General features: G+C 36.4%; 2 long non-coding RNA genes across 2 annotated transcripts; one reads left to right on the top strand and one right to left on the bottom strand.

Moving 5' to 3' along the window:
• Window positions 1-2,071: 2,071 nt before the first annotated feature.
• On the top strand, window positions 2,072-3,865 carry LOC147483189 (uncharacterized). Its single transcript, XR_015205142.1, has 2 exons — window positions 2,072-3,046; window positions 3,304-3,865. It is a non-coding gene; the product is annotated as an uncharacterized LOC147483189 (long non-coding RNA).
• Window positions 3,866-4,152: 287 nt separating this feature from the next.
• Window positions 4,153-5,801, bottom strand: LOC147483188 (uncharacterized). The gene is made up of 2 exons (XR_015205216.1): window positions 5,672-5,801; window positions 4,153-4,799 (listed from the first exon to the last, which is right to left on the bottom strand). It is a non-coding gene; the product is annotated as an uncharacterized LOC147483188 (long non-coding RNA).
• Window positions 5,802-12,141: the final 6,340 nt, after the last annotated feature.

Raw genomic sequence — 12,141 nt, 5'->3', positions numbered from 1 at the left:
GCAATTATATCTGGTTTCTAATTTCTCGTTAATTATTCTTTGCGATTATTTCAATGTATTTGCATTTAGTTTCCGATTTCCCACCAATTATTATATGAGGTTAGTTCAATGCAGTTGCATTCAGTTTTTTATTTTCTCTTTGAGTTTAGTTCAATGCATTTGCATCCAGTGTCCAGGTTCCCATTAATTATTATCTGAGGTTTGTTTGATGTATTTGCATACCGTTTCCAATTTCCCGTTAAATATTTTTCAAGGATTTGCATCTAATTTCTAATTTCCCGTTAGTTATTATCTTACGTTAGTTTAATGCAATTGCATCCAGTTTTCGATTTATAGTTAATTACTTTTTTAGTTTAGTTTATTGCATTTGCATAAAGTTTTCGATTTTCCGTTAATTACTCTTTGAGCTCAGTTATGTATTTGAATCTAGTTTCCGATTTCCTTTTAATTATCCAATGTGAAGTATAATACCAACTTCTACTGATCTATATGTAGTGTCCTTGCAAACATGACATAAAAAGTAAATTATGTTTGATTTACTATGTGGGGTCATCGAAGATTATCCAATTCCTGATTTTCCATTAATTATTCTTTAAATTATACATGACTCACTATGTGAAATCTTCAAAGATTATCTACGAACGGGTGTTGTTATATTAATTATTCTGAAAAATATTTGCAAATATGTAGAACTATTATATATTAATATTATATTGATCACTCAACCAAATTTTTTATAACGTGAAAACCTCACTCTCTATTAAAAAAAAAACTCATCTTTGATAAAACCCTTCAACTTCATTTTGTTGTTCAATAAAATAAGTTTGATTGAAGTTTTGTGAGATTGCCTAATAAGGTGAAGTTCATATATATTAAAGGTACTTGAATAACAAGGAGTTCCCAATCATACGGAAAAAGATAAGATAAACACAATTTAAAATACAAAACTATACTTATCGAGACATTCCCACAACATATAACCCAACTATGTTTTGAGGTTAGTTCAATGGATTTGCATCCAGTTTCTGATTTTCCGTTATTTATATTTTGAGGTTAGTTCAATGCACTTGTATCCAATTTTCAATTCCTGTTATTTATTTTTTAGATCAGTTCAATGCAGTTACATCCAGTTTCTGATTTCTCGTTAATTATTCTTTTCGGTTAGTTCAATACATTTGCATCCAATTTCTAATTTTATGTTAATTGTTCTTTGAGGTCAGTTCAATACATTTGCATATAGTTTCTGATTTTCCGTTAATTATTCTGTGAGATTAGTTTAATACATTTGCATCCAGTTTCCAATTTGTCGTTTATTATTTGGTAAAGTTGCATTTGTATCTAGTTTTCAATTTCCCGTTAATTACTGTTTAAGGTTAGTTCAATTAATTTGCATCAAGTTTTCGATTTCCCGTTAATTATTTCTTGAGGTTAGTAGAGGTCTCTGCTTTAGTACATAGATAATAGATGTTGGTGCAATAAGGCGTACAAGACAAAACTAAATTTCATAAATTGCTAGCCGCCACTCTTAAAGGCGTATGTCAATTTTTTTTTTCCTTCACATTTTGCCCTTTCTCATATCTGTCTTGCTTTCCTAGCCGCCATTTGCAGTGACGTGGCAGCCCACGCTTAGCATGTAGACCTTACGCCATTTTGCTAAAAATTGTGTTGTATATAAGTAAATTAATAGCGATAGCGTTGACGGATTGGTGTTTGGTGTTTTGACGCATCATTAGATCACAATTTTCGTTATATTTGGTGGGATGGCGCACCATTGGACCTAAGTCCAATCCAATAACGGGCTTTGGGCCAAAATTGTTGAATCCTTTCTTTCACTCAATTACTTGTGCTCCTATGTCGATAGAGAAATGCTCCAACAGTCCACTACTCAGAAATTAGAACAAGAAGAGAATACAGCATACTAGATGAAGGCATATAACGTAGATGATATTTTTTTTTAAATAGTTAAGTGAGGACGTTGGAGAGACATATTCAAACTTTGTCTCTAAGCCTGATCGGGGTGGGGGGAACTAGTTTCTTAGGAGCAAATGGAAGGATGCAATATTCCAAATTGCCGGCCTACGACTCATTTATTATACTAAGAATTTGTTCTTTCAAGGTTCTTTCTTGTCGTTTTTTGAAGGTCTGAAATGGATCAGATCATGTTCCTTTATCAACCAACGCATATTTCTTTAACATAAAGATACTAAAAACTATGGGTCGGGTGCTGATCCTAATTAGTCCATTTTTAAGACTCTAATTCTGCTGTTCTTTTGAGTTGTGAACAGGGAACTACATTGATTTCTTATTCAAATTGTGAAGCACTTGATATTATTTTTAGCCATCAAAACACGTTCTTGGGCATGTTGGAGATAACAGAAGAACATGATGAAGAAACTTATTGGACTAAGAATACAGAAGCGCAGAAGGAAAGGATCAGACAGATTATCAAGTACCAAAAATCCACGTATTTATCTTCATCTTCCTTCTCCTCAGCTGCTTCTTGTTCTTCATTCTCTTCTTCAAGCAAAAGCAGTAGTTTGTTAGAACTAATGAAAGGAGGAAGTACATCTTTAAGAAGATTATTTGATATGGAACATATAAGTCTAGCAGCTCATTTCAAAGATTATAGTGGATCACCTATAATAAAACCTATACTATTATGGGGAAGTGATAGTGAAATTGATGGTGGCATTGGAAGGTCTATATCATGGAACGCTATTAAGCAATTTAGACATAACAATGTATGTGGTTCAGATGATCTTAGTCAGTTTGCTTCTAATGGTAGTTTTGTTGACGGAGAGCCTGGTTTTTCAAGTATGAAAATAATGAAGAGTAAAGGAAGGTTGATAAGAACAAGGTCATACAGGAAATTACCTGGTACTAATTTATGGATATGCAGAGGTTTCAAGTTCAGGTTGAAATTGAGAAGGTTGAGGATCATGGTTTGTGGCAAAAAGTTGTGACCAAAGTCTCATTTAGCTCAAGTTGCAATCAAAATTCAAAACTAGGTAGTTGAGTAATTCATACTCCAAATTCTTTCACGAAGGTATGAAACTAATATATGTAGTCATGTAGATATGCTTTGTGCTCAGAGAAATATCAACTTAACGTTCATGTGCAGTTTCAAATTCACTTCTGTTACTTTAACAACTTCCAATGCACATAGGCCATTTTCTTATTGTGCTAAAGAAGTTTGATGTACCATATGATCAAGAAAGACTAACTTTAATTAAGTTGTATGGCTTTAAGTTTTGAATTACTATAAAGTTCTTGTAAAGTTAATGCAAATTATTTTGCATACAGCAGGGCGTGCTTAGGAATACTCATTTCAGGAATCTTTATGAGTTTCACAAGACATTAGGCTTTAAGTTGGGTTCTTGGGCATGGCATCACTATGGAGTTGGGTCATGGTCATGGGCTCGTTGCACTACTAGGGAAGCTGGAAATGACGATTACTACGTGCAATGGGCATGTTCAGCCTAGACCCAACAATTTAAAGCACCCAAAAAATTGGCCTGGGGAGTGTTATTGGTGTTTGCCTCTGCAAGGAGTGAGTATAGTTAGCACTTTGCACCGGATGGAGCGTCTAAAGAGCCCACTACGCTGAAGTATGCCATGGTTCTCAACCAAGGCGTCGGTCAAGCCTAAAGGATCACCTGCCATGGCAAGCTTGTCGCTCGTGAGTGGACGACTCATCTACTTAACACCTTATTGGGGTTTTATATATATATACATTTTCTGTTTATGAAATGCAAATAGTTCACAACTTCACATTCGTCATGTGTAACTTGCCATCATCAAATACATTTTCATGTGAGACTTGCCATCAAATATGTGCAGTACAAGTATACAACTCACCGCCTCACCGGTCAATTTTGTAAAAGCGCATGATTGGTTTCGGTATCAATAACTAGAAAAAATAGTTAGTAGGACAAACATGATGGGTCAATGTACAATTGCTGTTGTAATTTGTGATTCGGGAGTCTCATGTGTGCTGTGTGGCTTGTAGCAAGTCACCATTCATCCTCTCTACTTCGGCTTTATTTTTTAAGTACTAGATATTTAGATATTGATTGAGGAGGACATTCATTAATTATTATATCGTATAGCAATATCCCTTGACACGCAAAGGTAAGCATCGCAAGAACAGCAAATTACGTAAAATCAGAGTTAATTTAAGGGATTTAAATGACAAGCAAGTAAGCAAACATCCAGATCAAATAATGACAACCAACAGGGCAATGTGATCAAACTTGAAACAAATACAGAAAAAAGCCATATGCGGCATAGAAAGTTCCCAGCTTGCAACACAATTAAGGGACATATTTAGGCACTGATAGTTCCTTTCCTCTACCGAACCCAGCTTTATCATGAATACCTAAATAATTGGCCAACTTCATCACTGGAGTAAGGTCTGGCGTGCATATTCTACTTTTAGTACATTAATGTGGACATTGGTGCCTTTGCTTGCATGTCTCTTCTTCCATACCAAATTTTTTGCCTGCAAGACATGTTAGTAGCAAAAGCATTTCATATGAATAAATAGCACATTTACACTTACCTAGCTAGTAGATGGATCGAATTAAAAAGAGGAGAGAGGGATGGAGAAGGAGAAAGACATTTGGTGATGATGACAGGAGAGCAAAGAGCACACTCCCAACAAAAGAAAAGACTCTTTAACTGATGCTGGCTTGTGCTCTCTCTCTTCTGTCAACATATCTCTCTAGCCCTCATCTCATAACCCGGCCTCTCATGAATCCATGTGCATCCATGCATTTCCACCAGTAGCACACATGTTCCTGAAACAGAAGTAAAAATCCATCAAACTTATCATGTTATATATATTTGCATGTGTAACATAACAACTAACTACACTGTGAACACATAATGCGTGTGTATATCCAAATGGCTCGAGCCGGGGAGCTGCCAGGGAGTGCAAATTTGAGGAAAATTTTTGCAGTAACTCGATCTATAATCATACTTAAGCTGGTATGAATATTTGAAACTACTGTATACGGACAATCCCAAGATTTCAAGAAAATTTGACTTGCTGCATCCACAGTCTAACTTATATTCCTAGATCCATCACTCTATGCCTGTATGAGTGTAAATTAATGCACGATCCAAATGGTTTGAAACCTTTTAGCAGCATATGCCTGTAGGCATGCCCATATCATCATCCAAATGATTGAGCTATTTTGGTCCACAATATATATTGGGTATATTTAATAAACAAAAATTTAAAAAGCTGAAAAGGAAAAAAGTTTGATCAATGATGGAAGTGGTAAGTTGTACAGGTGTAGAGTGCTTAGATTCTATATACACTATAGACATATGCATACATTCCACGTGCAGCACATGAACCCATTTAGCATTACTAATCATCTGTTATGCATGCATGTAAGACACATGTATTTTAAAGATAAACAAAACATGTACACATATAAATATATGTATGTACATACATATAGTTCGCCTTGATAAATAAAGAACAATAACAGATTAAATGAGGATTGAGGGGATAGTTTTGAGATCATGATCGAGAGCATATTTTGAGGCTCCAACCCAAATCCAAGTGATCACAAACAGTTAAGCTAGCTAACCCAAAAACAGAGAAGACCCACAAGGACAACAAAAAACTAAAGTTATTAGAATCAGTGAATAAACGCACCTAAGTAATGTTATTAGCAAAGAAAAGAAAGAGAACTTAGAAGAGAAAGATAGCCAATAGAATGAGGAAAGAAAGAAACTAAGAAACACACTTGTATAGAGAAGCACAAAACCTCAAAACTCCACTTCATAGAATGGAACAATGATAGTCTTGCCTTCTTATAGAGAATAGAGAGCAAGGGGCAAGGGCCATGACCGGTTGCAGGAGGTTAAGTGGTCCACATAAGCAGCTACATTTGTCACTATTTGCAGTTTCTCTGCATAAGAGATTCTTCTCAACATGGCAATAACTTTGCTTTCACATTTATTTGATTTTCCTAACCACATTAATCATATCTCACCAGGTTAAATGAGATTGAGTAGCAATTACTAGTAAAGATGGTGATGGATACCGGTTTTACAAGTTTGCAACAGTGGATCTGTTTTAACCCTACATTACTACTTCTTGCGTCACTTGAGCTTGACCACTTCAGTTCCCCTTTTTCTCTACTTTCTATAGATACCATTTCACTATCTACCAAAGTACCATATACGCAGTACCAACCAAATAGCTCTTTGATGATTTAAAGGGTTCCAAATAACAATATATATGACTTAATGAGTGATGGCTTTTGAGACATGTAGCGTAGAATGATAAGAGGTGCGGCTCATGATTTATATATTGATTGGCTAGGTTTTAGACACCCGATATAGAATTATAATCTCAACACGCCCTATGTCGCTTAATCTTGAGCCTAACATATAGAAAATTTTTAAACGGGTGACGTGGAATATTGAAGATGGACATCCAACTTAAAATCAATTGGTGATAAGTGGAGCGGTCTAGAATTTATATATTGATTAGATAGGCTTTAGACTCTCCATATGGAATTATAATCTCAACATTCATGACCCTCGATTCACACATTCAAACCTATTGGTACTTCGTCATGTGTGCGTATACTTTTTTGAATAGTAATAACTAATAAGTGTGAATGTGTGCAGTGGCCTTCCCTAGCTAAGGGTTTTCCACAAACAAAAACGTGTGAATAGTATTATGTGGTCACTATGTCACCCATGAAACTTTTCTATAATGTTGAGATGTTGATAGATATACCCTTGGGATTTTGTGAATTATTAGGGCGCTCAAGCCGCAATTTTTAGGCTTAGGCTATTCGACCTGGTTTTATATCAACTGCTTAGAGCAAGTCCAATGGGGGGTTATATGGGTTGCTAAAGGCAAATATAGCACCCTAACCACAAAAATGTCATTCTAATGGGGCTGCTAAAAGGGTCTTAAATTTGGAAGGAGTCAAAAATCCAACCAAGTTAAGACCTTCGCTAGCAGCTACCATAATAAGTTCCGGGAGACGGACATCATAGTTTCTGCCGTCTGTTGGTTATTTATGTACAAACGGCATAAACTATGCCGTCTGTCTCCTGTTTTAATTAAATGGACGGACGACAAACACTGTATCGTCCGTACCTTCTAGACACTCAACACGATTTAGACTTAGCCAAATTCAACCAATTTTTCACTCACATACAATTACTTGTCATCAAAAGCCTCAACCCTCAACTCCTCAACCATCAACTCTTCAACCACCAACCTCGTTTCTTGTGTCAACTTTATAGACCACAAATTTCTCAACTTTACCTTCACTCACACTTTTTGCATTCATATTCTCAACTTTGCAACTTTTTTTCTCACATTCAAAATGGCTTCTTCTTCTCTCTATGTTGAATCAAGCTCCTCATCCGAAGATGAGAATATGATGAATGACGATGAGAACATGTTTGTACCTATTTTCTCGTTGTTGCAAGACATGCATAAAGCTACTCGTGATCATCGAGGCTCGGTCCTCGATAGATCGTGATCAAATCGAGGCTCACAATAAGATTATGAGGGATTATTTCGTATAATACCCGAAGTATCCCCCGATATCTTCCGTAGGAGGTTTAGGATGCACCGTCATCTCTTCTTCCGAATCTTGAAAGTCGTCTTCGACCATGACAAATACTTCACATACAAGGTTGATGACATTGGAAAGCCATATTTGACGAGTATGTAAAAAGTGGTTGTTTGCATTCGTTTGCTTGCATATGGTTGCAGTGCGGATGCGTGAGATGAATATGTTCAAATCGCAAAGAGCACCCTTTTCGAAAGCTTGAGGCATTTTTGTGATGTCATATTGGCGGTCTTCGAGAAAGAATATTTGAGGGCTCCAAATGAAGAAGACATTCAACGACTACTTGCACAAAGTGAAAATCGTGGCTTTCCGGGTATGCTTGGAAGTTTGGATTGTATGCATTAGCAATAAGAAATGTGTCCTACGGTATGACAAGTTACACATGTAGGACATAAAAAGAAACTTACAATCATTTTGGAAGTTATTGCCGATAAAGACTTGTGGATTTGACACGCTTTTTTTGGTATGGCGGGTTCAAACAGCGACGTCAACGTTCTCACCTCTTTGACAAATTTATGCGTGGTGATGCTTCTCATTGCAATTACACCGTGAATGGTCGGCAATACAAAATGAGTTACTATCTAGCCGATAGAATTTATTCTAAATGGTCTACACTTGTACAAACAATCCTTCACCCAACAACTCAACGATAGCATTCAGCTAAGTCGACTTCTCCACCAAAGGTCTAGGGTTCAAACCCGCTTGTACACTATGGAGAGTTACTGGTCTCTTTAAAAAGTGAAAACAGAGGTTTGCCCACATTTTACAAGCGCGAAACTGTAAACTATCAAAGTTGGTAAAATATATGGGTGATGATACCAGAAATATGAGATTAATCCCCGAATTAATGCTGTCATTTAAAACTTACAAAAACAGGTTTGCCAAAAAAAAAATACAACGACTTCCCCACAATCAAAATTTGGGAAATACGGCCTCCATTCATAAAGTGGACCGTGGGAAGTACACTAGTCAGATTCATCATTTACATTCTTTTCGCGAATCGCACGATTACAGAAATCACCTATATCCCCACTTTGTCGAAGCTATAAAAGATCGCATCAATTCATCATCAGTCCATCACCCGAGAGCTGATGTTCAATACTTCAACCTTTGCTTCCAACCTTTTCCACAGCAAAACTTATGCAAAATTTTGAAATATTGCAGTATCTATTGAGTCTCACGAATTGGCATAGTTATCTAATTTTTTTTGGTAAAGCATATCTATATAGCAAACCCAATGTTACATTGTAGAAATTTCGTAATTTATTCCGCTGAGAATGTCCACAGTCCACACATGAGACATGACATATCGATAAGTATTAAAGAAAGCTTCAACATTTCAGGAGTCACTGAGTAAGAACTTCCACGCATATATGTCATTTTTAACTATTCCCATTATTCATAGTTAGCTAGCTTTCCATGTCGATAATTCATAGGCTAAACTTACGGTTTGGATACAACCAGTAAAAGCACACCACACATGGTGAGTAAAGTCTTAATTATCGAAAAAATACATAGTGAGTAAAGTCTTTCAAATAGTACAACAAAAACACATCTCTCCAAAGTCCAGAGTCATTTAAGAGCAGTGCACCTTGAAAGGAAGGAAAAGGAAAAAAGAAAGTGAGGAAATTCCATTTTTGCGGATCCACATCGTGTTGGGGGATTTAAACCCAAAGCAGAGATCCAAAAAAGAGAAGAAGAGAACCGAATTTGGGATGTAACCACACAAAAAACACACAACACAGAAAACCAATTCCACACTATGTCTACATCCACGGGCAGCTATGAAATACTTCCCTCATTGATAGAGCATTATAGGAGAATCACAAGAATGATTTCTCAATGACGCTCGAAAGATCTCACACCTACCCTGACATCTCCTCACAACAGCCTCAAGGATCTCTCTATTAGCTCTCGTCAAAAAATATATTATAACTTCCTTTTACAATGATAACTTTTATAACACCTCGTTTTTTTTATTATATTCTCCTAATACAATAAATAATAATAATATTAATAATAATAGATAAAATAAAAAAATGATAAAGATAGGAAAGATAAAGAGATAAATTTTGGTTCCTGTGTTTTTGGAGGATTTTCAAAAAAAAAATGACACATAGAGGAGTTTATACAGGAGTTCACACGGAGATTTTTTTTTTAACACAGAGGGAGTTTTATACAGAGAAAAAAAAAAAAAAAAAAAAAAAAAAAAATAGTTTTACACATAGAGAATAAAGGAGGCTTCTTACTAGAAATTTGTAGATTATATTTACTTGATTGAATTCCAAAGAGATTACAATTGTTTATATAGAGTTTACAAAATAGGAAACAACAAAATTCGGTGGCTTGAGAAACACGGGGCGCGAGTCGCGCCCTGTTTACACTTGAGACGAGCGCGGGTCGCGCTCAAATCACTAGAGTCTCGAAAGCCTGAGGCGCAGGTCGCGCCTTATACACACTATATCTAAGCGCAGGTCGCACCCTATACACAGAAAACAGAATACTGCTTTCTACACTCCCCCTCAAATTGGTGCATAGATGTCAATCATGCCCAACTTGTCAACTGAGCTGTCAAACACCTTGTGGGATACACCTTCGGTAAGAACATCAACTAATTGCTCCTCAGAGGTTACAAACGGAAAACGAATAACCTTCCTGTCAAGATTTTCTTTAATAAAATGATGATCAACCTCCACATGCTTTGTCCTATCATGCTGAACTGGATTATGTGCAATTTGAATGGCGGCTTTATTATTACAATGTAAATCCATAAACTTTTGACGTTCGAAGCCCAATTCCATCAAGACAATACGAATCCATAACAATTCACATACTCCCTGTGTCATACCTCGAAATTCAGCTTCTGCACTCGATTTGGCAACAACTTTCTGTTTCTTACTACGCCAAGTAACAAGATTTCCACCGACAAAAGTGAAATATTTTGATGTAGACCGTCTATCAGTTTTATCATTAGCCCAATTTGCATATGTGTATCCAACAATATCCAATGCATCATACTTTCCAAATAGTAAATCTTTGCCAGGTGTTTTTTTCAAATACTTCAGTATACGAAAGACTGCATTCATATATTCTTCACTAGGACAATGCATAAATTGACTAACCACACTCACAGCATAAACAATATCAGGTCTAGTATGAGATAGATAGATTAACCTTCCTACAAGACGCTGATACCTGCTTTTATCAGTAGGAACTTGGTCAGAATGAATGGCGAGTTCGTGATTCTTCTCAATGGGTGTCTCCATCGGTTTGCAATCCAACATCCCGATTTCAGCAAGCAAATCAAGGACATACTTCCTTTGTGAGAGTGAAATCCCCTTTTTAGACCTTGCAATTTCAATACCCAGAAAATACTTTAGTTGTCCTAGATCCTTCATTTCAAATTCCTCCAACAAATACTTCTGCAATTCATTTATTTCCTTCAGATCATCTCCTGTAACGATCATATCATCAACGTACATAATTAGAGCTGTAATCTTACCATCCTTGTGTTTGATAAACAAGGTATGGTCAGAATTGCTCTGTTTGTACCCAAAAACTTTCATTGACTGTGTAAGTCTTCCAAACTAAGCTCTTGGAGACTGTTTCAGGCCATACAAAGCTTTCTTCAGTTTACACACCTTTCCAACATCTTTGGGATGGTTTTTCACACCTTGAGGCATATCCATGTATACTTCCTCCTCCAAGTTCCCATTCAGGAATGCATTCTTCACATCAAGTTGGTGCAAGGGCCAATCTCTATTTGCTGCAAGTGAAATTAAAATCCTGACTGTATTGATTTTCGCTACAGGTGCGAAAGTCTCCTCGTAATCAATTCCATAACGTTGTGTGTATCCCTTGGCAACCAATCTCGCCTTATATCTATTAATAGTTCCATCTGCATTAAGCTTCTCAGTAAACACCCAACGACATCCAACAGTCTTCATTCCAATAGGTATATCAACTACCTCCCATGTTACATTCTTTTGAAGGGCTTCCAATTCTTCATTCATTGTTTTTTTCCATTTTGAATATTTCAAAGCATCCTGCACGTTACTAGGAATAGATACAGTAGACAATTAATTTATGACAAGTGCATGAGTTTTAGAAAGGCTATGGTTAGACATAGAGTTAGCTATAAGATATTTAACATTGGCTTTGATGTCTGGTTCATATTGTTTCTTAGGAACTCCCTTACTAGCTCTTTGTGATTGTCTAGGTTCAAGACTTTCTACCCCAACAGACTCATTAAATGTTATAGAAGGTACCTGAGGCAGAGCATTCTGATCGAGATATGTAGTTATTAATGTAGAAGAGGAAATGTCATGTACTACAGTTTCAGATACATCCAGATCATGTGCTTCTATGTCTACTATTATAGGATCAATTTCTGCTTCAGGAACTTCAAATCGTTCCTCCAAGTGTTCCAATTCTTCAAAGACATCAGGATTCCCTTCACCGCCACTCTCCCCTTGAAGGGAAGACTGGGAAACTCCCCCTGAGTAATACGGGTCTGATTCAT

The sequence above is a fragment of the Coptis chinensis genome, chromosome 8 (genome assembly GCF_015680905.1).
Source record: "Coptis chinensis isolate HL-2020 chromosome 8, ASM1568090v1, whole genome shotgun sequence".
NCBI classification, from domain to species: domain Eukaryota; kingdom Viridiplantae; phylum Streptophyta; class Magnoliopsida; order Ranunculales; family Ranunculaceae; genus Coptis; species Coptis chinensis.
The sequence above is the reverse complement of the archived record's forward strand: the minus strand, read 5'-3'. Positions and strand labels throughout refer to the sequence as shown.